At 42.7% G+C, this 26,316-nt stretch overlaps 1 protein-coding gene and 2 pseudogenes across 2 annotated transcripts in view; 2 read left to right on the top strand and 1 right to left on the bottom strand.

Moving 5' to 3' along the window:
- The window catches only part of LOC128412277 (zinc finger protein 420-like), a 309,743-nt pseudogene that overhangs the window by 193,630 nt on the left and 89,797 nt on the right, over nucleotides 1-26,316 (bottom strand).
- LOC128412045 (zinc finger protein 883-like) overlaps nucleotides 1-26,316 on the top strand; it is an 88,135-nt gene that overhangs the window by 7,012 nt on the left and 54,807 nt on the right. The gene's annotated exons all lie outside the window — the stretch shown is intronic.
- Nucleotides 373-25,060, top strand: LOC128412061 (zinc finger protein 883-like; annotated as a pseudogene).

Here is a 26,316-nt window from a genome sequence, read left to right as displayed (position 1 = left end):
GCCAGAAAGGCACACGAAAGCTGAGATGCTGGACCTGGTGATCTTGGAGCAGTTCCTGGCTGTCCTTCCCCTGGAGATGGAGAGCTGGGTGAGGGACTGTGGAGCGGAGACCAGTTCCCAGGCGGTGGCCCTGGCTGAAGGTTTCCTCCTGAGTCAGGCAGAGGAGAGAAAGCAGGTGAGAGAGACTTTCCTCTGGATACTCCCAAGGGGCTCCAAACAGGACAGAGAACATCCCATAATGGTATGCTGATGACCCATCCTTTTTCTGGGAATGAGATCTAACACCCTTAAAGATTCTGTCTTTGTCATTCTCTTTCTAACATTTCTCACCATTCATTTAGTTTTGAATCCTTGTTTTTCTTTCAGAAAAGGGATCGTTTTGCAGAAATGGACCTGGATTCCTGTGAGGCAGAGAGGCCTCCGTTGGACACCAGAGAGAGGCCACTGGGTAAGGAGGAAGGTGGTTTTTCTCCACTGGTCTCATTCTGTTGGTTTTCCAACTCATCTGAGGGTTCTTTTCATCTTGTTTTGGGGAGAGACAGTTGGGAAGAATGGTCCAGAGGAGGGGAGATGTATTTTTGCACAACTAACATATGAAATGGGCACAAACCTCCAAATACTCTCAGCAGGTGAGGCTTTCTCAAAGGCCCATCTGTAGTTAGAGATGCCCTGTTTCACCTGTGAGAGAATCAGGCACTCCTGGCGTCCTGCTTACCTTTTTTCTTTTGCAGGTGACAGAAGGATGCCGGCAAGACTTCCTGATCCGCCTTTTCATGGGGGCAGAAGGGAAGCAGCGGCTGTGGAACCAGATCAGGTCAGGGGAAGCTGCCTTGTGGGGACAGAGGCCAAGGGATGGAGCAATGTCATGGACTGGTTGGGCACAGAGGAGTGGTGGGAGGAAGCAGCCGGGGAACCAGGAAGGGAAGATGGCTCAGAGCCGAAGGAGTGGAGGTGGAGGAAGGATGAGCGGGTAGAGGGAGAAGAGGGAGAAGCCTGGGAAGACGAAGTGTCAGAAGCTGAAGGGGAAACAGAGCTTAGTGAGCTGGGAGACTCTGTGGCAGAATGCAGTGCAGAATCAGAGGCAGAAGAGGAAGGAGGCAAGTGGGAGAGGAAGGTCGAGAGGCAGAGGTGAGTCAGGAGAAGGAGGAGCCACCGGTGGCTCCCTCTCCTTCTGCCAGAAGCCGCCCTCCCTGCTTGTCTCTCAGAGCCAGGAGACCCCCTGCAATGCAGGAATCTCTGCTAGATCATCCAAGACAGATGGCCATCCAAAACAGGCTTATTTTATTTCTAGATTGATAACTGAATGCAAAAATTGGTTTCTAAGCAGTGGACAAATGAGAACAAATAGCGGCCTGGATTCACCTAACCAGCCCCATCCGCTGCAAAATGGGGCCTGCCCCCCATTCCTCCCCCTCTCCATGCCCCCATGAACCCCTTGAATTTGGCTCTAGGGCATTGGGAGGGAACCTTCCCAGAACAGCACACGAGGAGAGGAGATAGTGGATCCTTCCATTGGGGAAACTGGAACGCTTGCGTAGGCAGAATGACTTGGGAAACACAAGGTGGAGTTCCTCCTATTTGCACAAAAACGGATACCCATAATTAAAACACAGAATAAAATAAGCACCCATAATTAAAATGTGCTGCAAAACAATCCTATTGAAACAACACTGCAAGGAAACAACAGAGCATTATGTAGCAGATCATATTTCTGCTGTCTCAGAGGAGGACATTTCCCTTTTTCTTTTAGGGTCCAGTGTGCTTTGAAGATGTCGCTGTTCGTTTCACGGATGAGGAGTGGGCGTTGCTGGATCCTGACCAGAGAGCTCTGCATAAGGACGTCATGGAGGAGACTCGTGGGATCGTGGCCTCTCTTGGTAAGGCTCCCTGTGGGATCATCATTGTTGTTGTTGTTGTTTAGTCGTGTCCGACTCTTCGTGACCCCCTGGACCAGAGCACGCCAGGCACTCCTGTCTTCCACTGCCTCCCACAGTTTGGTCAGACTCATGTTTGTGGCTTCGAGAACACTGTCCAACCATCTCGTCCTCTGTCGTCCCCTTCTCCTTGTGCCCTCCATCTTTCCCAACATCAGGGTCTTTTCCAGGGAGTCTTCTCTTCTCATGAGGTGGCCTCAGCTTCAGGATCTGTCCTTCCAGTGACCACTCAGGGCTGATTTCCTTCAGAATGGAGAGGTTGGATCTTCTTGCAGTCCATGGGACTCTCAAGAGTCTCCTCCAGCACCAGAATTCAAAAGCATCAATTCTTCGGCGATCAGCCTTCTTTATGGTCCAGCTCTCACTTCCATACATCACTAATGGGAAAACCATGGCTTTAACTATACGGATCTTTGTTGGTAAGGTGATGTCTCTGCTTTTTAAGATGCTGTCTAGGTTTGCCATCGCCTTTCTCCCAAGGAGCAGGCGTTTTTTAATTTCGTGACTGCTGTCACCATCTGCAGTGATCATGGAGCCCAAGAAAGTAAAATCTGTCACTGCCTCCATTTCTTCCCCTTCTATTTGCCAGGAGGTGATGGGCCCAGTGGCCATGATCTTCGTTTTTTTGATGTTGATCTTCAGACCATATTTTGCGCTCTCCTCTTTCACCCTCATTAAAAGGTTCTTTAATTCCTCCTCACTTTCTGCCATCAAGGTTGTGTCATCTGCTTATCTGAGGTTGTTGATATTTCTTCCGGCGATCTTAATTCCGGCTTGGGATTCATCCAGCCCAGCCTTTCGCATGATGAATTCTGCATATAAGTTAAATAAGCAGGGAGACAATATACAGCCTTGTCGTACACCTTTCCCAATTTTGAACCAATCAGTTGTCCCATATCCAGTTCTAACTGTAGCTTCTTGTCCCACATAGAGATTTCTCAGGAGACAGATGAGGTGATCAGGCACTCCCATTTCTTTAAGAACTTGCCATAGTTTGCTGTGGTCGACACAGTCAAAGGCTTTTGCATAGGGATCATCATATTAGCCTGGAAATTCAAAAAATACCTCTATGTGACCAACCTCATCTATTTTCACAGAGTTCAACTGTGGCCCCTATAACACCTGGGAACCTAACACCCCCACAATAAACAGTAACTTACAGTTTTTTCTTTGAACAATCTTCCTCAAATTATTCCTTTTTCTACCACGACCGGGCTGGTCTGAACTGCCCAGGCCATCTTAAATGTCAGCTTCAGAATTGTTAGGAAAGATAAGTTGTGAAGTTTAGAGCTTACAGGGTTAACAGCTCAGAGTGTCCTGCATCTGGGGAGGAGCTTTCATAACAACCAGGAAAGCTGTTTCTTTGTTCTTTCTGACTTTCGTTGTCTGCTGAGGCAAGGAAGACGCAATGTCTGCATCTTCCGATGGTTTAGTAGCAGTGATGCTGATGACACTGGTGATGAAGATGCTTTACAAACTTAATCTTTTCCGGAACAGGGCTGCTCTTAAATCGATGTACCACTGTAGTAATAATAATATTTTTTATTTATACCCTGCCCATTTGGCTGGGTTGCCCCAACACATATATAAACATGGCTTCCAACACATTTATAAACATGAAACATAAATAATAATAATCTGATCCCATATAAAAAGAGCATTAACTTTAAAGTGAACAACTTCTCCTAGTGGCCAAAATTGTGGAAACCTTTTGTGAAAAGTGTATTTCTGAGGTTTGATGGCACATAACACCACTTTTGTGTGGAGTAATACCATTAAATTATATATCAATGGAAAGATAATTTAATGAAGAATGTAATGAAAGAATTTTTATGAAGGAGTATTTATTACAACAGCAGTCATAACCATTTATTAGAACAGCAGTCATAACCATTTATTAGAACAGCAGTCATAACCATTGGCAACCTTTAGCTTTAATTACGGCCTTACAATGCCTTCCCATGATATGAACCAAGTTTTTAGTTCTGCAGCTGTAATAACGTGAAACCAAGATTAAATTATTGCCTCTGTTAATTGGACTTTATTGCTGGGTTGCTTCTGACTAACAAGTTTCTTTTTTTAAAAAAAATATATTTATTCAGTTTTCCAATTTTTTAAACAAACACACAAACAAAACAAACAAAAACATTAAACAAAGACATAAATTTCATAAACCGTACTTTTAAATAACACATTTCTCAGACCTCCTCGTACTTCTCCTTCTTGTATCCCAATTAAGATTATTTGTTCAGCAAATCCTTCATTTAAAGCATTACAGCTTGTAACATTACCTTATTTTTCAAACCCTTTTTTTCCCCATCTATGTTCTTATATATCATTGCAACTAGAAACCTCTCAATTTCAATCCAACACCATCTATCTTTCTGAAATTTTGCAATATTTCTGTAAATAGTCCTTAAATTTTTTCCAATCTTCTTCAGCCGACTCTTCTCCCTGGTCACGGATTCTGCTCGTCAATTCTGCCAGTCCCATACAGTCGATCATTTTCATCTGCCATTCTTCCAGAGTGGGTAGGTCTTGCGTCTTCCAATACTTTGCAATAAGTATCCTTGCTGCTGTTGTGGCATACATAAAAAAAGTTCTGTCCTTCTTTGGCACCACTTGGCCGACCATACCCAAGAGAAAGGCCTCTGGTTTCTTCAAGAAGGTATATTTAAATACCTTTTTCAATTCATTATATATCATTTCCCAGAAAGCCTTAATCTTTGGGCACGTCCACCAGAGGTGAAAGAATGTACCTTCAGTCTCTTTACATTTCCAACATTTATTATCGGGCAAATGATAGATTTTTGCAAGCTTGACTGGGGTCATGTACCACCTGTATATCATTTTCATAATATTCTCTCTAAAGGCATTACATGCCGTGAATTTAATCCCGGTGGTCCACAACTGTTCCCAGTCAGCAAACATAATATTATGTCCAACGTCTTGTGCCCATTTAATCATTACAGATTTAACCGTCTCATCCTGAGTATTAATAATAATAATAATAATAATAATAATAATAATAATAATAATAAATTTTATTTATATCCCGCCCTCCCCAGCCGAAGCCGGGCTCAGGGCGGCTAACAACAATCAAATAATCAAATAATCAAACAATCAAATAAACCAACATTCTGAAAATATTTCATTATAAAAATTAATTAAAATCAAGTTAATGGCAACCATTAAGAAAAACTCTGTGCAGGTTGCCAGAGGAGGGAGTCAGGCTGCGCCCTGACCAAAGGCCTGGTGGAACAACTCTGTCTTGCAGGCCCTGCGGAAAGATGTCAAGTCCCGCAGGGCCCTAGTCTCTTCTGACAGAACGTTCCACCAGATTGGAGCCGCAGCCGAGAAGGCCCTGGCTCTAGTTGAGGCCAGCCTAACCTCTCTGAGGCCTGGGACCTTCAGGATGTTTTTATTTGCAGACCGTAGGTTTCTTTGTGGGGCATACCAGGAGAGGCGGTCCCGTAGGTACGAGGGTCCTAGGCCGTATAGGGCTTTAAAGGTTAAAACCAGCACCTTAAACCTGATCCTGTACTCCACCGGGAGCCAGTGCAGCTGATATAGCACCGGATGAATGTGGTCTCGCAGCGAAGACCCCATAAGGAGTCTCGCCGCGGCATTCTGCACCCGCTGGAGTTTCTGGGTCAGTCTCAAGGGCAGCCCCACGTAGAGCGAGTTACAATAATCCAGTTTGGAGGTGACCGTCGCATGGATCACAGTGGCTAGGTCAGGGCGAGAGAGATAAGGGGCCAACTGCTTAGCTTGGCGGAGATGAAAAAATGCCGCCTTTGTTATAGCTGTAATCTGCGCCTCCATAGAGAGGGAGGTATCGAAGATTACACCCAAACTCTTAACGGACGGTGCTGGCACTAACTGCACCCCCGCAAGAGATGGGAGTTGCCCCCTCAATCCCATATCGTCCCGTCCCAGCCAGAGGACCTCTGTCTTCGAAGGATTTAACTTCAACCGGCTCCCACGTAACCATCCAGCCACAGCCTCCAGGCATCTGGTCAGTGTGTCTGGGGCCGAGTCAGGATGGCCATCCATCAACAGATAGAGTTGGGTGTCATCGGCATACTGATGGCAACCCAGCCCCAAACTCCGAACAAGCTGGGCGAGGGGGCGCATAAAGATGTTAAAAAGCATCGGGGAGAGAATCGCACCCTGAGGCACTCCACACACCAAGGAGTGGCGCGATGACAATTCCCCCCCAAGCGCCACCCTCTGTCCCCGACCAGAGAGAAACGAGCGCAGCCATTGGAGGACTGTGCCCTGGATCCCCACGTCGGCAAGGCGGTGGTCTAGGAGTTCGTGATCGACCATGTCGAAGGCTGCTGACAGGTCTAGAAGAATCAGCAGCCCTGACCCGCCTCGATCCAGCTGCCTGCGGAGATCATCTGTTAGGGCGACCAGAGCCGTCTCGGTCCCATGACCAGCGCGGAAGCCGGACTGGAATGGATCGAGAGCCGATGTTTCATCCAGAAACCTACCAAGCTGTTCAGCAACCGCTCTCTCAATCACCTTACCCAGGAATGGAAGATTCGAAACCGGGCGGTAATTGGACAGATCTAAGGGATCTAATGATGTTTTCTTTAAGAGCGGACGCACCACTGCCTCCTTCAGTTCCCCTGGGAATATCCCGGTGCCAAGGGACAAATTGATGATATCCCCCAGGGGGGCCCGCACCTCATCTGGACACACTCTAATCAGCCATGACGGGCACGGGTCAAGAGGACAGGTGGTGGGCTTTCCAGCTTGGAGGAGTCTGTCCACATCGGCTGGAGATATCTGGTCAAAGTGGTCCAATACTGGACCCGAGGACAGTCGAGGGGTCTCCAGTTCATTTATTGTGTCCAAATTGGCAGGAAGGTCATGGCGGAGCAACAGGACCTTCTCCGCAAAAAAGCTCGCAAATGCCTCACAGCTGTGTGTCAGATTGTTATTTAAATTTGGCTGTCCTTCAAGGGACGTTAAAGACCTAATTATACTAAATAATTGCGCCGGGCGAGAGCTAGCGGATGCAATGGAGGCCGAGAAGTAAGACTTCTTAGCGGCCTTCACTGCCATCTCATAGGTTTTCATAAAAACCCTATAAGATGTTCTTGAGGCTCCGTCACGAGCACCCCGCCATACTCGCTCTAGCCGTCTGAGATCCCGCTTCATTTTCCGAAGCTCCTCGGTAAACCAGGGAGCCCGGTTTCTGTGGGGTCGCAGAGGGCGCTTAGGTGCGATCTCATCGATGGCTGCCAGGAGCTGGGTATTCCAGCCCTCAACAAGCTCAGTCAATGAGTCGCCAGGGGGAGCAAGGTCCCGCAAGGCCTGACGGAATCTATCAGGGTCCATCAGCCTCTGCGGGCGAGCCCAAATCGGCTCGCCACCTAAGCAGGGTGGGGGTGGAAAGTCAATCCTGGCTTTCAGAGCGTAGTGATCAGACCATGGCACTTTCATCAAAGGAGACATGATCACATCTATACCGGCACCAAAGATCAAATCCAGCGTGTGGCCTGCTTGATGTGTGGGGCCCGAAACAAACTGGGAGAGCCCTAGTGTTGCCATGGAAGACACCAGGTCCAGAGCCTGTGAGGAGGGAGTGGCATCAGCATGGATGTTGAAGTCCCCCAATACCAATAGGTTAGGGAACTCCAAGGCCCAGCTGGCCACTGCCTCCAGCAGGCCTGACAGGGTGGCTGCTGGTGCGCTAGGTGGCCGGTACACCAGCCAGACAGCCAAGCTCACCTCAGAGCCCCACACTAGGCCAACACATTCAATGCCGGGGATCAGTGGCGATGGTAGAGCCCTGAAAGAACAATCTTCCCGGATTAATAATGCCACCCCTCCCCCTCGGCCCACAGTCTGCGACTGGTGGAGGACGGAGAAACCCGGGGGCGCCATCTCTCGTAAGGTAACAGTTTCCCCTTCGCGCACCCAGGTCTCCGTCACACAAGCCAGATCGACCCCCTGCGAGGTAAAGAAATCTCGCAGGGTGGCGGTTTTGTTGCCTATAGACCTGGCATTGCACAACACCAGTGACGGAGGTGAGTAATCCTTGCTCACCCTACCCTCGTCCCTCGGGATGGGGCGCAGATTGGAAGGGGTACGAGCATATCTGTATCTCGATCCCCTTCGCCTATAACATCTGCCCCCACCGCCATACCCCCACCGCCATACCTCCTATTCCATTTCAGCAGCAAGTTATACATTTTTGACAAGGTCTTAGTTTTGGATTCTAGCAATTCTGTTTCCAATTTTGATTTTTCCACCTGGAAACCAACTTTCTTGTCCAAATTATAAACCTCCCTTATTTGGTATTAATGAAGCCAATCTCGCACTTTATCTTTCAATTTCTCAAAACTCTGCAGTTTCCATCTGTCCCCTTCTAGTTCCAAAATTTCCCAATATTTTGGCCATTTAGCCTCCATGTTAAGTTTCCTCTGAGCTTTAGCCTCCATTGGTGACAACCACCTTGGAGTTTTATTTTCCAAGAGATCTTTATATCTAGTCCAAACATTAAACAGTGCTCTCCTGACAGTATGATTTTTAAAAGCTTTGTGTGCTTTCACCTTGTCGTACCACAAATATGCATGCCACCCAAAAACATTGTTAAAACCTTCAAGATCCAAAATGTCTGTGTTCTCAAGAAGCAGCCAGTCTTTCAACCAGCAAAATGCTGCTGATTCACAGTAAAGTTTCAGGTCTGGCAGGGCAAATCCACCTCTTTCCTTTGCATCAGTTAATATCTTAAATTTTATTCTAGGCTTCTTGCCCTGCCAGACAAATTTAGAAATGTCTTTCTGCCACTTCTTGAAACAATCCATTTTGTCCAAAATTTGCAAAGTTTGAAACAAAAACAACATTTTAGGCAATACATTCATCTTTATAGCTGCAATTCGACCCAACAAGGAAAGCTTCAAATTTGACCAAATTTCTAAATCTTTTTTCACTTCAGCCCAACATTTTTCATAATTGTCTTTAAACAAATTCCCATTTTTAGTTGTCATATTAATCCCCAAATATTTCACTTTCTTAACCACAGTCAGGCCTGTTTCATTTTGGAACTTTTCTCTCTCTATCGGTGTTAAATTTTTCTCAAGAACTTTGGTTTTTAACTTGTTTAATTTAAATCCTGCCACCTGACCAAATTCTTGAATTAGTTCTAAAACTCTTTTAGTACTAGATTCTGGCTCCTGTAGTGTCAAGACTAGATCATCTGCAAACGCTCTTAATTTAAACTGTTTGGCTCCGACCTGTATACCTTTAACCATCCGGTCCCTTCTAATCATGTTCAGCAAAACCTCCAGGACCGAGATAAAAAGCAGAGGGGAGATTGGGCATCCCTGTCGTGTCCCTTTTTCTATCTTAAACTGTTCTGTAACCACATTATTTACAATTAGTTTAGCCGTTTGTTCTGAATATATTGCACCAATACCATTCTCAAAACCATGGCCTACCCCCATACCCTGTAGGTTCTTTTTCATAAAGCTCCAAGAAATGTTGTCAAAGGCTTTCTCCGCGTCCACAAATATCAAAACAGCCTTAGTGTTTTTGTTCACTTCCAACTTTTCCAAAATGTCAATTATATTCCTTAGATTATCCAAAAGATGTCTACCCGGAAGAAAGCCCGCCTGGTCCTTATGAATCTCCTCAATCAGTACTTTTTTCAATCTCTTAGCTAAAATGTCAGCAAAGATTTTGTAATCCACATTTAATAAGGATATGGGACGGTAGTTCCTAAGTTGAGTCTTTTCAGTCCCTGTTTTTGGTATTAGTGTAATGTAGGCCTCTTTCCACGATTCTGGTGCCCTTTTCCCCTCCATAATTTCATTACAAACTTCCTTCAGTGGTTGCATTAGCCACTCTTTCAACAGTCTGTAGTAGCAGGAAGACAACCCATCCGGTCCTGGAGACTTGCCCACTTTCATATTTAGAATGGCACCTTCTATCTCCTGGTCAGTTATCTCACAGTTCAGCATGAGTTTACTTTCTTGTGAAATTTTTTGTAATCCATTCGTCTTCAAAAATCGGTCTATATCCATTTCGTTCTGTGGCCCTTGTGCAAAAAGTTGTTTAAAATATCTCTGGAAGCAATTTCTGATCTCATTTGGATTATGTATGTCTTTCCCTTCTACTTCCAGATTTGTAATTGTATTTAGTTTTTGTCTTTTTTTCAATTGCCATGCCAGTAATTTCCCACATTTGTTTGCTGATTCAAATGTCTTCTGTCTCATTTGTTTAATTTTCCATTCTATTTCCTGGTTCATCAATTCCATATATTGTACCTGAAGTAGCTTTATTTCTTTCAAAATCTCCTGTGACTTTGGGTTTGCTCTCAGTTTCTTCTCTCCTTCTTTTATTTTCTCCAGAATTTTATCTTTTTTCTCATTTCTACTTCTCTTCTTTATTGCATTCTGTTGAATCAGAAACCCTCTCATCACGGCTTTACTGGCATCCCATATTACTCTTTTTTCAACATTAGTGGCCAAATTCACTTCAAAATAGTCTCTCAAAGTTTTTTGGGCCTTTTTGTATACTTCTTCATCTCTAAATAAGGTGTCATTCATCCTCCATCTAAAGGAGCCGGGTGTCATTTGTTTCATCTCCATCTTTACAGCATTATGGTCGGAGCAAGTTTTGGGGCAGATTTCTACCTTTTTTATCTTCGGTGCCATTCCTCTAGTAATCCAAATTTGGTCAATCCTAGTCCAGGTCATTTTTGCTTCAGAGAAAAAAGTTCCCTCTCTCTCTAGAGGGTTCTTAGTTCTCCAAATGTCAATCAAGTCCATATTGTCAGTCAGTTCAAAAAAAGTCTTTGGTAATCTCCCATCTTTGGTAATTACTTGTCTTTGTGCCTTATCCATATTTGTAGAGACAACTCCATTCATATCTCCCATTAAGATTATATTATAGTCCATATAGTCCAGAAGAACCTCATGCAACTTCTTAAAAAATTCAGATTTCCCCTCGTTCGGTGCATACACCCCTACAATCAGGAATTTTTCTCCTTGAAGTTGAATTTCAATAGCCAGATATCTTCCTTGTTCATCTTTAAAAATTTGTTTCGGTAGCAATTTCTCCTTTGCATATATCACAACTCCTCTTTTTTTAACCTTGTCCGATGAAATAAATTCTTGTCCCAATCTCTTATTAATGAGCAACTTCCTGTGTGACCTCATTACATGTGTTTCCTGTAAACAAATCAAATCCAATTGTTCTTTCTTTAATATATGGAAAACACTTTTCCTCTTTCGAGGGGAATTGATCCCATTACAGTTCCAGCTTAGAAGTTGCAGAGCCATGGTAAATTATTTGTTCTTCCCTCCTACTGCCCCGAGTTGCTCTTCTTCCTCAGTCGGTAGTGTGTCTTTCCCTGGTTCAGCAAGTCCATATGACAAATTTGCTACATCCAAAGTTCCTTGTGAGTCAGTTGGGTCCTCTCCAATCACTCCCTTCTGCAGATTCTCGCCTTGTTCATTAAGAAATTTGTCTTTATCTTCCACAGTCTTTATTCTTATTTTCCTTCCTTTAAATTTAAAGGATAGGCCTTGAGGAAATTCCCATCTAAAAGGAATTCTATTTCCTTTCAGTAGGTCCACCAAATCTCTGTAATGGGCCCTGACATCCAAAATAAGTTTAGGGATATCCCTAAAATTTTCCACGAAAGAGTCTCCAATTTCCAAACGTCTTTGGTACTGTAAATTAAGAATTTTATCTCTTTCTTCTTTTGATCTTAACGAGATCAGGCAGTCCCTTGCTTTATTCTTTCTTTGTTTCCTACCAATCCTGAAAGCACTCACTATTTTAATTTCTTCCTTTCCCAGGTCCTTTTGCCAAAAATCAGTAAATTCTTTCATAAGAAAGTCCGCCAAATTGTCTTGTTCCTCTTCTGGTACCGCCCGAAGTCTCAGATTCTTCTCTTTCCCTTGAAGTTCCCACATAGACAGGGTCAAGTCATGGTCCTCAAGCTTCTTATATACCGGTGGAAACCTCTCCTGAGTGGCAGTTGCAATTTCTTTTGCTTCTTCGGCTAATTTCCTGGTGGAGGCCGATTCCTCTATAAGTTTCTCAATAGATTGTGTATTTGAGTTCACCTTCTTCCCCAATTCATTTATACTTGTAGTATTCAAATCAATTTTTGCTGAGGCCTCCGCTACTTGCTTATTTGTCTCTGCAACTTGTTTAGCTAGGAATTCCAATGATGTATTAATTTTACTTAATGCCTGGGCGATTGGATCTTGAGATGACATAACTTTTGGTCTTTGCTGTGGAACTGTAACTCCTGCTGAGCCTGCTGGACCAGATGTTGAGGCCCTTCTTTGTTGTGTAATGTCGGTTTTATATTGTTTCCCAGATCTGAGCTTTTTTTCTTCCGTTTGTTCTATTTTTCCCTTCTCATCTGCCATATCACTCCCATACAACAGTCCAAGGTCAGTCTCACGCTTGGTTACTTTGTTTTAAAAGGGGATTTCCAGACTCTGTTATTCTGTAGCACAAAGCTTATTGCAACAATTCTCCTCTAGGGGGACACAGTTTCAATTTCAATTTCAATGGTAACAAATATAGTCCTAGTAGTTCCTCTTTGTTCTTTAATCAAGCATACTTTCCACCAAAAATAACTTTTTCTGTCCAAAATCTCTTTATATGCAATTATTCCCTTCACAGAGTATCAACGTTCTTAACACTTAGCACTTTGACAGCTGTCAAAAGCAGTCCGTTCCAGGTTTTAGAGGCAGCCGATGGAAAAGCCTCTCATTGTCTTTGCAGGAGAGATAATGATCAAGTTTCTCCCCTCTGCCCCTGCTAAGCAGAGGGGGATCCTTTTTCTTTAGTGCTGAATTAGGGTCTTTCAGTACGTCTTTCAAAGTTTCTACTTTATATTCTCTTTGCTTTGTCCTGTCTACAAATCAGGAGAAGCAGACTTCCTGTTGGCACTTCCCCTTTTCAGTGCCGAATTTTTTAAAAATTTATATAAATTTATCTTCTTACCCCTACTCACGGGTAGTTGTTTTCAGTCCGAATTTCCAGAAAGGAATCGAAGCTCTCCGACAATGGCTTGCGGCTTCGCCCCGTGAAGACGGTACGATGGTGCGCGACTCTCAGCTCCGCGCCACTCACCACCGCTCCGTTCAGAAGCCTTTAAAAAGGCTCCCTTGCAGTCGGGGGGGCGCAAATGGAGCCCACTGAGCCTCCGCATTCGCAGGCTTCACCGCCTGCGATTTCTTCGGGTCTCCGCTTTGCCGCAGCGGCCAGACCCACGCTCCACGGGGCCGGTTCCCTCCGGAGCTCAGAGGGAACCCGCCATTAATCGCTGGCGCCGACCGGAAGTCCTGACTAACAAGTTTCTTTAGTCGGCTCCATAGATTTCTGATTGGGTTAAAGTTTGGGCTATTCCCAGCCCATTCCAGCAGTGAAATATCTTTATCCTGAAAGCACCTTTTGCACACAGCAGCAACATGACATGGAGCGGAATCCTGTTGAAGTATAAAATAGAATATATATATATATGTATGTGTGGAATGTTTCCAAGGGGTTGCTCGAGAGCAAGCAGGCAAATATCTCCCTGCTTGGCTGTGAAGCCTTTCTTTTGCTGCCAAAATAAACCTTATCTGTCCGGAGCGCCACTCTCCCGTGGCTGACTCAGTCGCTGGCAGAATCCGTGAGTGGGCGGTTCCTAAACTTTCCCCAGCAAAGCAGCTTCTTGACGCCCAGTCTGCACCTCCCCTCTCTGCACGGATGCTTTCTGCGCAAGGAGAGCGTGGGTAACGAAGGACCCCTCTCCTCCCCGCTTTGGCCAGGCAAGTTGTCCTGGCACCGTCTTGCCTCTTCCGACTCCTGCAGCTCCGCTCCACTGGAGGCGTGTTTACTCTCCTCCGTTGAAGAGGGGCTACTTCCCATGATCCCTGGAGGCTCTCTGTAATCCATTCGGCTTTTCCTCTCTCCCTCCTGAACCGATGGCAGTTCCCTGACAATATGCTTCAGCATCTGGGAAAAGATCACCTGAGGAACGCTTCAGTTTGGGCGCAAATATTTCATTTATGCATTTTAGGGCATTTACATTCCCATTAATGACGTAAATTTTGCCCACACCTTTTGCTGCCCTACAACCCCAGATCAACACACTATCTGGGTGTTTCACGGTCAGTGTAATGCAAGTAGGATGTAAATCTTCTCTGATTCTTCTCCTTGCGTATGTCATGCCATCACTACCAAGCAAGGAGATTTGGGTCTCATCACACCAAATAACATTGTCCCATTGTTCCGCTGTCTAGTTAACATGGGTTTAATCTTTTCAACCTTTGCTTGAGAGATGACAATGGCTTCTTCCTTAGAATTCTAACATTTAGACCAGTCCTTGCACTCAACTTCATATTACATTGCGCCATGTCATCTTGTATCCACCCAAATGATTTTCTTCTGTCATGTAGGGACAGTCTCTCCACTCGTCCATCATCACTTGCCTTTGTGCACCTTTCCCTGCCTTAACAAGTCTGATTTTGTAGTGACTGAGTCTCCTTATACCTCTTCAAAAATATAGAAATGCCTGCTTTGGTTAAGTTTTTCCTAATATTTCATCAATTTCTTTATAACTGTAGCCTTGTTCACTTAACAGTACAATTTTACATCGCTTTCTGTTTTGTTTTGTTTTATATGATTTTTATTAATTTTCCAATAAAAACAAATTTATAACATCATTAAACATCAAAAACTCATCACATATCTTTTTTTTCTTTTAGACTTCCATCAACATGTCTGATAATTTTCCGTAATTATCACAGATTGCATTATATATATCTTTTCTTCCCATGTTGTTTAAACAATATTTCTACCAAATCTTCTTACAGAGCTTCTTGAAAGCTTACAAACGTTATATCACTATCACAAATATTTTTAATATATTCTGTAAATTTACTCCAGTCCTCAGTGAATCTTTGGTCTTGTTGGTTGCGAATCCTCCCTGTCAATCTGTCCAGTTCCGCGTAATCCATTAATTTCGATCTCCATTCTTCATTTGTAGGCATTTCTTCTTGTTTCCATTTCTGGGCCAAAAGAGTTCTGGCTGCTGTTACTGCATACAGAAATACTTTCTGATCGTTCCTTTTTATTTCACCACCTAATATTCCTAATAGAAATGCTTCTGGTTTTTTAACAAATGTATATTTCAGTATTTTCTTTATCTCATTATATATCATTTCCCAGAAGCACTTCATTTTTTCACGTTCCCACCACATATGATAAAATGTCCCTTCTTTCTCCTTACATTTCCAACATTTATTACTCACCTTATACATCTTACTTAATTTAACTGGTGTGATATACCATCGATATATCATTTTCATAACATTTTCTTTAATTGTGGTACATGCCGTAAATCTCATCCCTTCCTTCCACAATTTTATCCAATCATCAAATTGAATGTTATATCCAAAGTCTTTGGCTCATTGAATCATAACTGATTTAACCTCTTCATCCTTCAAATGCCATTCTAATAATAATTTATACATCATAGATAAATTTTTAACTTCGTTATTCAATACTCTCTTTGAAACCTAGATTCTTTTTCAGAATAGCCTCTTTCTGCCACCTCTTTTCTAAACATTTCATTAATCTGAAAATAATGCAGCCAATCGTTTACATATTCTTTCACTTCTTCATATGGTTTCATTTTCCACTTACTTCCCTCTTTCTCAATTAAACTTCCATATGTTATCCACCTCCCAGTCATATTGATCTTTTTAACACTCATCGCCTCTAATGGTGATAACCAGTGTGGTATTTTTGGTTCAAGTAGGTTTTTGTACCTACCCCATACCTCAATCAGAGATCCTCTAATAATATGATTTTTGAAACCTTTATGCACTCGTTTTTTTCCATACCATAAATATGCGTGCCAACCGAATCTATTGTCATATCCTTCCAAATCTGTATTTTCTAATTTCATCCATTCTTTCAACCAACATATGCACGATGCTTCATAATATAATCTCATATCTGGCAGGGCCAAGCCTCCCCCCCCTCTCTCTTTTTTTATATTTATTAAGATTTTTTAAAATATTACAATAAAATAAAAAAGAGAAAAAACAGATAAATAACAAAAATACAGAATGAAGAAAATTTAAAAACACATAAATTTTCAATTGCTTATTTTCCTTTAACTTGTTTCCCGGACCTCCTCATACCTCCCTTTTTTGTATTCCACCACAAATGGTTAGTTCAGCAAATCCTTACCATTATATTATTACCTATTTATAATCCTTTTTTTCATATTCTCTTAAAGCATTACAGCTGGAAACCACTTAATTTCAATCCAACATCATTCTAACATTCATTAATTTTACAATATTTCTGTAGATAGTCTTTAAATTTCTTCCAATCTTCTTCCACCGACTCTTCTCCCTGGTCTCGGATTCTGCTAGTCATTTCTGCCAATCCCATATAGTCCATCACCTTCATCTGCCATTCTTCCAAAGTGGGTAGATCTTGTGTCTTCCAATACTTTGCAATAAGTATTCTTGCTGCTGTTGTAGCGTACATAAAAAAAGTTCTGTCCTTCTTTGGCACCAATTGGCTGACAATGCCCAGAAGAAAGGCCTCTGGTTTCTTCAGGAAGGTATATTTAAATACCTTTTTCATTTCATTGTAGATCATTTCCCAGAAAGCCTTAATTCTTGGGCACGTCCACCAATGGTGAAAGAATGTACCTTCAGTTTCTTTGCATTTCCAACATTTATTATCGGGCAAATGATATATTTTTGCAAGCTTGACTGGGGTTATGTACCACCTGTATATCATTTTCATAATATTCTCTCTTAAGGCATTGCATGCCGTGAATTTCATACCTGTGGTCCACAACTGTTCCCAGTCAGCAAACATAATGTTATGTCCAACATCTTGTGCCCATTTAATCATAGCAGATTTCACCGTTTCATCCTGAGTATTCCATTTCAACAGCAAGTTATACATCTTTGACAAAATCTTAGTTTTGGGTTCTAACAGTTCTGTTTCTAATTTTGATTTTTCCACCTGAAAGCCAATTTTCTTATCCAAATTATATGCCTCCATTATCTGATAATAATGAAGCCAATCTCGCACTTTGTTTTTTAGTTTCTCAAAGCTCTGCAGTTTTAATCTGTCTCCCTCTTGTTCCAAGATTTCCCAATATTTCGGCCATTTGGCCTCCATATTGAGCTTTTTCTGGGCCTTTGCTTCCATTGGTGACACCCACCTTGGGGTTTTATTTTCCAATAAATCCTTATATCTTATCCAAACATTGAACAAAGCTTTCCTGACAATATGGTTCTTAAATGCTTTATGTGCTTTAACCTTGTCGTACCACAAATATGCATGCCAACCAAAAACGTTGTTAAAACCTTCTAAGTCCAAAATGTCTGTGTTCTCAAGAAGCAGCCAGTCTTTCAACCAGCAGAATGCTGCTGATTCATAGTAAAGTTTAAGGTCTGGCAGGGCAAATCCGCCTCTTTCCTTTGCATCAGTTAATATCTTAAATTTTATTCTGGGCTTCTTGCCCTGCCAGACAAATCTAGAAATATATTTTTGCCACTTCTTGAAACAATCCATTTTGTCCACAATCTGTAATGTTTGAAACAAAAACAACATTCTAGGCAAAACATTCATCTTTATAGCTGCAATTCGACCCAACAAGGAAAGCTTCAAATTTGACCAAATTTCTAAACCTTTTTTCACTTCCATCCAACATTTTTCTTAATTATCTTTAAATAAGTTCCCATTTTTTGCTGTCATATTAATCCCCAAATATTTCACTTTCTTAACCACAGTTAGACCTGTCTCATTCTGAAACCTCTCTCTTTCGATCGGTGTTAATTTTTTCTCTAAAACCTTAGTTTTTGACTTGTTCAGTTTAAATCCTGCCACGTGACCAAATTCTTGAATTAGTTCTAAAACCCTTTTGGTACTAGATTCTGGCTCCTGTAACGTCAATACTAAATCATCTGCAAATGCTCTCAATTTGTACTGTTTGGCTCCGACCTGTATACCTTTAACCAACCGGTCCCTTCTAATCATGTTCAGCAGAACCTCCAGGACCGATATAAAAAGCAATGGAGAGATTGGGCACCCCTGTCATGTCCCTTTTTCTATCTTAAATTCTTCCATCACCACATTGTTTACAATTAATTTTGCCTTTTGTTGCACCTATATTGCACCTATACCATTTTCAAAACCTTGGCCTACCCCCATCCCCTGTAGGTTCTTCTTCATAAAACTCCAAGAGATGTTGTCAAAAGCTTTCTCCGCATCCACAAATATCAGAACTGCTTTAGTGTTTATATTCACTTCTAATTTTTCCAATATATCAATTATATTCCTCAAATTATCAGACAAGTGTCTTCCCGGGAGAAAGCCCGCTTGATCTTTATGAATCTCTTCCATCAATACTTTTTTCAATCTCTTGGCCAGAATGTCAGCAAAAATTTTGTAATCCACATTAAGTAACGATATAGGGCGGTAGTTCTTAAGCTGAGTCTTTTCAGTCTCTGTTTTCGTTATAAGTGTAATATACGCCTCTTTCCACGACTCTGGTGCCCTTTTCCCTTCCAAAATTTCATTGCAGACTTCCTTCAAAGGTTGTAATAACCACTCTTTCAAAGATCTATAATATCTAGAAGTCAGCCCATCTGGTCCTGGAGATTTGCCCAATTGCATATTTTGAATGGCACCTTCTACTTCCTGTTCAGATATTTTATAGTTCAACATTAATTTGCTTTCTTGGGAGATTTTCTGTAATCCATTTGTTTTCAAAAATCGGTCTATGTCCATTTCTTTCTGAGGCCCTTGTGAATATAATTGTTTAAAGTACTTCTGGAAACAATTTCTAATCTCAATTGGGTTATGTATGTTCTTTCCTTCCACTTCTAAATTTGTGATAGTATTTAGTTTTTGTCTTTTTTTCATTTGCCAAGCCAGCTGTTTCCCACATTTGTTGGCTGATTCAAATGTCTTTTGTCTCATTTGTTTAATTTTCCATTCTATTTCCTGATTCATCATTTCCATATATTGTACTTGATATAATTTTATTTCTCTCAAAATTTCCTGCGACTTTGGTTTTGCCCTCAATTTCTTCTCACTTTCTTTTATTTTCTCCAAAATTTTATCTTTCTTCTCATTTTGACTTCTCTTCTTTATTGCATTCTGTTGTATCAGAAACCCTCTCATAACAGCTTTGCTTGCGTCCCAGATTACTCTTTTTTCTACATTGGTGTTCATATTTATTTCAAAATAGTCTCTCAAAGTTTTTTGGGCCTTTTTATAGACTTCTTTATCTCCAAATAAGGTGTCATTCATGCTCCATCTGAAGGAGCCAGTTGATGTTTGCTTCATCTCCATCCTTAAAGCGTTATGGTCGGAGCAAGTTTTTGGGCAGATTTCCACTTTCTTTATCTTTGGTGCCATTCCTCTAGTTACCCATATTTGGTCAATTCTAGTCCATGTCATCTTGGCTTCAGAAAAGAAGGTTCCCTCTCTTCCCAAGGGATTCTTTGTTCTCCAAATGTCCACTAAGTCCATATTGTCTGTCATCTCAAAAAAGGTTTTGGGTAGTCTACCATCCTTGGTGACTACCTGCCTTTGTGCCTTGTCCATGTTTGTAGGTACTACTCCATTCATGTCCCCCATCAAGATAGTCCAATAAAATCTCATGCAACTTTTTAAAGAATTCAGATTTCCCCTCATTCGGTGCATAAATTCCTATAATCAGAAATTTCTCTCCTTGTACTTGAATTTCAATTGCCAGGAATCTTTCTTGTTCATCTTTAAAGATTAGTTTCGGTAATAGTCTCTCCTTTGCATATATCACAACTCCTCTTTTTTTGACTTTATCAGATGAAATAAACTCCTGTCCCAATCTCTTGTTAATGAGTAATTTCCTGTGTAACCTTGTTACATGCGTTTCTTGTAGACAAATCAAGTCCAATTGTTCCTTTTTTAGTAGGTGAAAAACACTTTTTCTCTTCCGAGGGGAGTTAAGGCCATTACAATTCCAACTTAAAAGTTGCAGAGCCATGGTGGGGTTACTTCACTTTACCTCCAACTGCTCCGAGTGTCTGTTCTTGTTCTGTCAATGGTGTCTCTTTCTCTGGACCATGCAATCCAAAAGATAGGTTTGCTATATCTAGTATTCCTTTTTCCAGTGCTCTTGGCTCTTCTCCGGATTCCGCTTCTTTCTGTAGATCTTCTTCGTGGTCTTTCAAAAACCTGTCTTTGTCGTTAACTGATCTTATTTTTATCTTCCTTCCTTTATATTTAAAGGATAGTCCTTGGGGAAATTCCCACCTAAAGAGAATTCTATTTCTTCTCAGCAGGGCAACTAGGTCACCGTAGTTAAGCCTTAAATCCAAAAGATGTTTTGGAATATCCTTAAATATCTCAACTCTTGAGTCGTCAATTTCCAGAGTCCTTTGATAGTGCAGATTCATAATTTTATCTCTCTCCTCTTTTGTTCGGAAAGTAATCAAACAATCCCTCACCTTGTTCCTCCTTTGTCCTCTTCCAAGTCTAAATGCACTCACTATCTTGAATTCTTCCTTCCCCAAGTCCTGTTGCCAAAAATCTGTAAATTCCTGTGTAAGAAAGTCAGCCAGGTTGTCTTTCTCATGTTCTGGTACAGCCCTAATTCTTTAATTCTTTTGTTTCTCTTTCAATTCAATCATGGACAGTGTCAAACTGTGGTCCTCCAGTTGCTTGTATACTGGTGGTATCTTCTCTTGGGTAGCAGTTGCAATGTCTTTTGCTTCTTCAGCTATCTTTCTGGTCGAAGCAGATTCCTGCAGTAATTTTTCAATGGATTGTGTATTGGTAGTGACCTTCTGTCCCAAATTATTAATGCTTGTAGTATTCAGGTCAATTTTAACTGATGCTTCAGCTACTTGTTTATTTGTCTCAGCTACCTGCTTGGCTAAATTTTCCAAGGATTCATTAATTTTTCCAAGTGCATGTGCCAAAACGTCTTCGGATGACATAACTTTTGGTTTGACCTGTGGAGGGGCAGCCCCTGGTATTCCAGATGCTCCAGATGTTGAAGCCCTTCGCTGCTGCGCAGTGTCTGTCCGATAGTGTCTGCCAGACCTAGTAGTCTTTTCCTGTGCCAGCTCTAACTTTCCTCTTCCATCTGCCATAACACTCTCATGGGAATCCAAGGTCAATCCCACGGTTTGAGGGTTTGTTTTGAAAAGGAATTTTCCAACTCAGTTGTTATTGTTACAATGTCAAGCCTCCTCTAGGGGGACACAGTAACAGCCAGAACTTGCAACTTTTAAAATACAAATATAATCCTTATAAGTCCCCCAATTCACTTAAAAAACAACAGTTTCAGTCCACTTAAAGAGTTACTTTAAAGCCAGTAGAAGTCCAGAAACACTGTATCTCTTTTTGCAGAGCTAAGTCAAAAATCCTCTGCTTACCGATAAGCTTTCCACTGAGCGGCTTTCCTTGTCTGGGGGCAGTCCGTTCCCAGGTTTTAGTCAGCAGATTTTAGCTTCCTTTTCCTCTTGTTTTTGCAGGTAAATAAACCTCAAACTTTCCCCCCTCCACTCCTGCAATCTGGAGGGGAGACCGCTTTCCTGATGTTAGGATTTAAGTCTTTTTCAAACGTCTTTCCAAGTTTCCGCTTTACAGTCTTTTTGCTTTGATCTATTTACAAGAAGGGAAGGCAGACTTCCTGTTTATACCTTCCCGCTTCGGTATCAAATTAGCTTGTTCTTACTCCTTTTAAATCCAATTTAATCCTACTCACGAGTAGTTACTTTAGAATCCAATTGTCCCAGGAAAAAGTCAGCGCTCTCCGATCACGGCTGTGCGGCTTCGCTCCGCGGAAGAAGCAGTCGACTCTCAGCACCGCGCCGCTCACCCCGTCCCGCTCCGGAGCCCTTAAAAGGGTCCCTTTGCCGATTGGGGGGGCGCAAATGGTGCCCGCCGAGTCCTCACGTTCACAGGCTTCCCCCGCCTGTGATTTTTAAATGGTCCCCGCTTTGCCACAGTGGCAAGACCCGATCCCGCGGAGCTGGTCCCTCCAAGACTCAGAGGGAATCCGCCATTAATCGATGGCGCTGACCCGGAAGTCCTCGCCTCCCCTCTCTTTTAAATCTGTTAAGAACTTAAATTTTATTCTCGGCTTTTTGCCCTGCCAGATATATCTTGAAATCAAAATCCATAAGATGCCACCAAACAAATAAAAGTCTGTGTTAAGTCTCAAAGAGAGGGGAAGAGAAGGAGAAGGGCAAAAGCCTCCCCCATCAAAGATACAAAAATGGCGCAGTTCGCTTCTTTGTATCCCATTCAAATACTCCGCAGAGAAGGAGGCGGGGGGGGTGTATGAACTTCAGAGGGCAAAAACACTCCTAATTCCTCTCAAACTTCTTTTAAACTTCCACCAAATTAAGGTAAAGAAACAGTATTTTCCCTCTTAGTAACTTCTGTCTCTCTTCACAGGCTAGAATTAATAAATCAGTAGTTTTAAAGTCCGTCGCGGCCAATTGCGCAGATCTTTTTAAAAACAAAAGTAGAAAGCTCTCGGAGTCTTCTCCCCCCGACGTTTCCCACCGACTCTCTGATAAGACTATTAATTGCCTTCCAAACGACTCTCCCCCTTTTCTCTATCTTTATAATCCTTATACTCCTTATAGTCCTTTAAAAGGCAGTCAAATAAATTATCAGTTTAATCCGTTTGGATTGACTTACGTTTTTGTCCCGCTCTGAAGATTGTTCTTGTGTGTAGTTTAAATTCCAGGCAAGGCTGATCTCCTTTTTTTCCACCTTACCCACTTCAAATTGGCTCTAATCCATGGATTTGTATTTTTAAAAGTCCCAATTCGATTTCTTAATGTTTGAGAGCTGATCACTTCTGTGTGCAAGCTCGGAGCTTCACTCTTGAGGGATAGAAATGGCCTCCTGCTGTCCGCTTCTCTACCCCACCGCTCTCGTTGCCTCCGAAAAAGAGGTTACTTGGCAGCCGGAGGATAAGCTCTTGGACCGTGCCAGGACCCTGCCCCTTGAATATCCTTTCAAGGGTGTTTGGGGAGCTGCGGCGCTCTTGCAGCACTCCCTTTTCCCCTCAAAAGCTGGATTCTCTCAGCACTGAGGAATCCCGCTTGCTTCCACTCCCGCGATCGCCGGAAGCCTCCTCAACTCTTTGTGCCATTTCTATAATTTTATTATGTTTTACAAGAACACACAAAAACCAACCAACTTGATAGCAATCACAAAAGACACTGACAAAAGTCAACCTAAGCAAGTTGTCCTTCTTTTTTCTGGTTATTTGGCTATAGCATTAGATAGAATATGGGTAATTGAACAATTTCCGTTGATACATAATTTTATGATATTACTCCAAAAGAAGCAGTGTTATGAGCCATTAAACCTCTGAAATACACTTTTCTCCAAAGATATTCCACAATTTTGACCACTACTGTATATCAAACAAAGCAACATTCAGCACCTCAACAGAATCTCATAATAAATATGTTGGTTAATGACAAACAACAAAGGTAATAAACACACACTGAACTCCCTTCAGTTCTTCTTCATTTGTTCCTGAGGCTCTAATCCCTTTTTGTCTCCATGGCAGATTGTGATGAATCAGAAATCAAGAAGGAAGGTGACCACGATAAAATCCCCAGAGAGGAGAACCCACTCCAAAAATTTGGAGTGTGGAGAAAGCTGCAGTCAGCACTCCCATTCCACTTCCCATCAACAAAATATCGTTGGAAAGAAACTCTATCAGTGTGTGGAATGTGGAAAAAGCTTCAGTATGAGCTCCTCTCTCACTAGGCATCAGAGAATTCATACAGGGGAGAAACCCTATCAGTGTGTGGAATGTGGAAAGAGCTTCGGTAGCAGCACCGATCTCACTTCCCATCAGAGAATTCATACAGGGGAGAAACCCTATCAGTGTGTGGAATGTGGAAAGAGCTTCAGGAAGAGCTCCAATCTCACTTCGCATCAAAGAATTCATACAGGGGAGAAACCCTATCAGTGTGTGGAATGTGGAAAGAGCTTCACTGAAAGCTCCAAACTCACTTCCCATCAAAGAATTCATACAGGGGAGAAACCCTATCAGTGCTTTGAATGTGGAAAGAGCTTCAGGAAGAGCTCCGATCTCACTTCCCATCAAAGAATTCATACAGGGGAGAAACCCTATCAGTGTGTGGAATGTGGAAAGAGCTTCACTCATAGCTCCAACCTCACTTCCCATCAAAGAATTCATACAGGGGAGAAACCCTATCAGTGTGTGGAATGTGGAAAGAGCTTCACTCATAGCTCCTCTCTCACTTCCCATCAAATAATTCATACTGGGGAGAAACCCTATCAGTGTGTGAAATGTGGAAAGAGCTTCAGGAAGAGCTCCTCTCTCACTTCCCATCAAAGAATTCATACTAGGGAGAAACACTATCAGTGTGTGGAATGTGGAAAAAGCTTCACTGGAAGCTCCAAACTCACTTCCCATCAAAGAATTCATACAGGGGAGAAACCCTATCAGTGCTTTGAATGTGGAAAGAGCTTCAGTCAGAGCTCCTCTCTCATTTCCCATCAAAGAACTCATACAGGGGAGAAACCCTATCAGTGTGTGGAATGTGGAAAGAGCTTCAGTCACAGCCACAATCTCACTTCCCATAGAAGAATTCATACAGGGCAGAAACCCTATCAGTGTGTGGAATGTGGAAAGAGCTTCAGTCACAGCTTCTCTCTCACTACCCATCAAAGAATTCATACAGGGGAGAAACCCTATCATTGTGTGGAATGTGGAAAGAGCTTCAGTCAGAGCTCCCATCTTTCTTCCCATCAAAGAATTCATACAGGGGAGAAACCCTATCATTGTGTGGAATGTGGAAAGAGCTTCAGTAGGAGCACCGATCTCATTTCACATCAGAGAATTCATACAGGGGAGAAGCCCTATCCGTGTGTGAAATGTGGAAAGAGCTTCAGTAACAGCTTCTCTCTCACTTCCCATCAACAAATTCATACAGGGGAGAAACCCTATCAGTGTGTGGAATGTGGAAAGGGCTTCACTGAAAGCTCCAAACTCACTTCCCATCAAAGAATTCATACAGGGGAGAAACCATATTAGTGTGCGGAATGTGGAAAGAGCTTCTGGAGGAACTTAGTTCCCTCCGCCTCTCTGTCCTGAGCCTGTGCAGCTCAGGAGAGGCTGGAGAGTTACCGGACCTAGAGGTAACCCCAGCTTCCTCTGACGGGGCTGAGAGTGGAGCACCTGCAGGCAATGGGTCCTCTGGTGCCTCCATCGCCAGAGCAGACTCAGCTGGTGTCTGTACCTGAGGATCCAGCACAGGTGAGGACCCTTCAGGCTCATGCCCCAACCCTGGCTCAGCTGGTTCTGGAGGCGAGGAATCCTGTGCAGGTTGGGATTCCTTAGGTTCAGCATCTGAATCCGAATCCCAGGCCATCACACCCGGAAGCAAAGTCTCATTGCGCTTTCCTTTACTGAATCTGAATTCAGTGCGCTGTCTGAGCTTTGCAGGGAATTGGAATTCTATGTTTGTTTGGTTCAAGAAATCTGCAGGGATTGTTGTTTGCCTGTCATGGTGTGGGAGGACAATCAACCCTGTCTGAAGTTGGCAGAGTCTGGGCAGTTTAAGCCCAGAACCAAACACCTAGACATCCGTTTCCAGAATGCGTTTCAGAGTATCCAGTTAGGCTTGGTGAGATTGCAGTACTATTCAAGCCAGAAGAACCTGGCAGATGGGTTCATGAAACCTTGAGCTTTCAGCGTCATGGGGAGTTCTGTAAAGGTCTGTGTTTGGGGTAAGTGGTGAAACGTACGAGCCCCCAGCAGTGCAGGACGAGAGGGGGTGTGATGGGGAATCAGAGCTTATAGGCTTAACAGCTCAGAACCCATCGTCCTGCCTGTTCTGGGGAGGAGCTGTCTCCAACTTCTGGAGAAGCTGTTTCTTTGTTCTGTCTGACTTTCGCTTTTGCTGCCGAGCTAGGAAGCAAGATGCCTGCTGTCTCAGATGGTTTGTTTATTTTTACTGTTCTGCTGTAAATAAAGCTGTTAGTTTTGAACAACAGCATGTGGACTCGTATCTTCTGCAAGCTTACACACCAAGCAGCTAGCGTTGTGCACACTCTGCTACAAGTCCAGAAAGCTCAATGGAACACAGGGTAGTGTGCCGGACTCCACAACACTTTGCACCTCCAAGGAGCCTTCACCCAACTGGTGGATCGGACCCTTCTGTGGTGTAAATGTGTTGAACCAGTTCCATCTTCCACAAATGTTTGCCTTAGCCTTTGTACTGGAACAGCTAGTCACCACATCTGCGCAGATCATCCTGGCATTTGGACTCTGCCCAAACTTCTCCCAGGAAAAACTTTCCACTGCTTCAAACACAGC

Source organism: Podarcis raffonei, chromosome 4 (genome assembly GCF_027172205.1).
Source record: "Podarcis raffonei isolate rPodRaf1 chromosome 4, rPodRaf1.pri, whole genome shotgun sequence".
Taxonomy (NCBI): Eukaryota; Metazoa; Chordata; class Lepidosauria; order Squamata; family Lacertidae; genus Podarcis; species Podarcis raffonei.
This window is presented reverse-complemented; position numbering and strand designations above follow the sequence as displayed.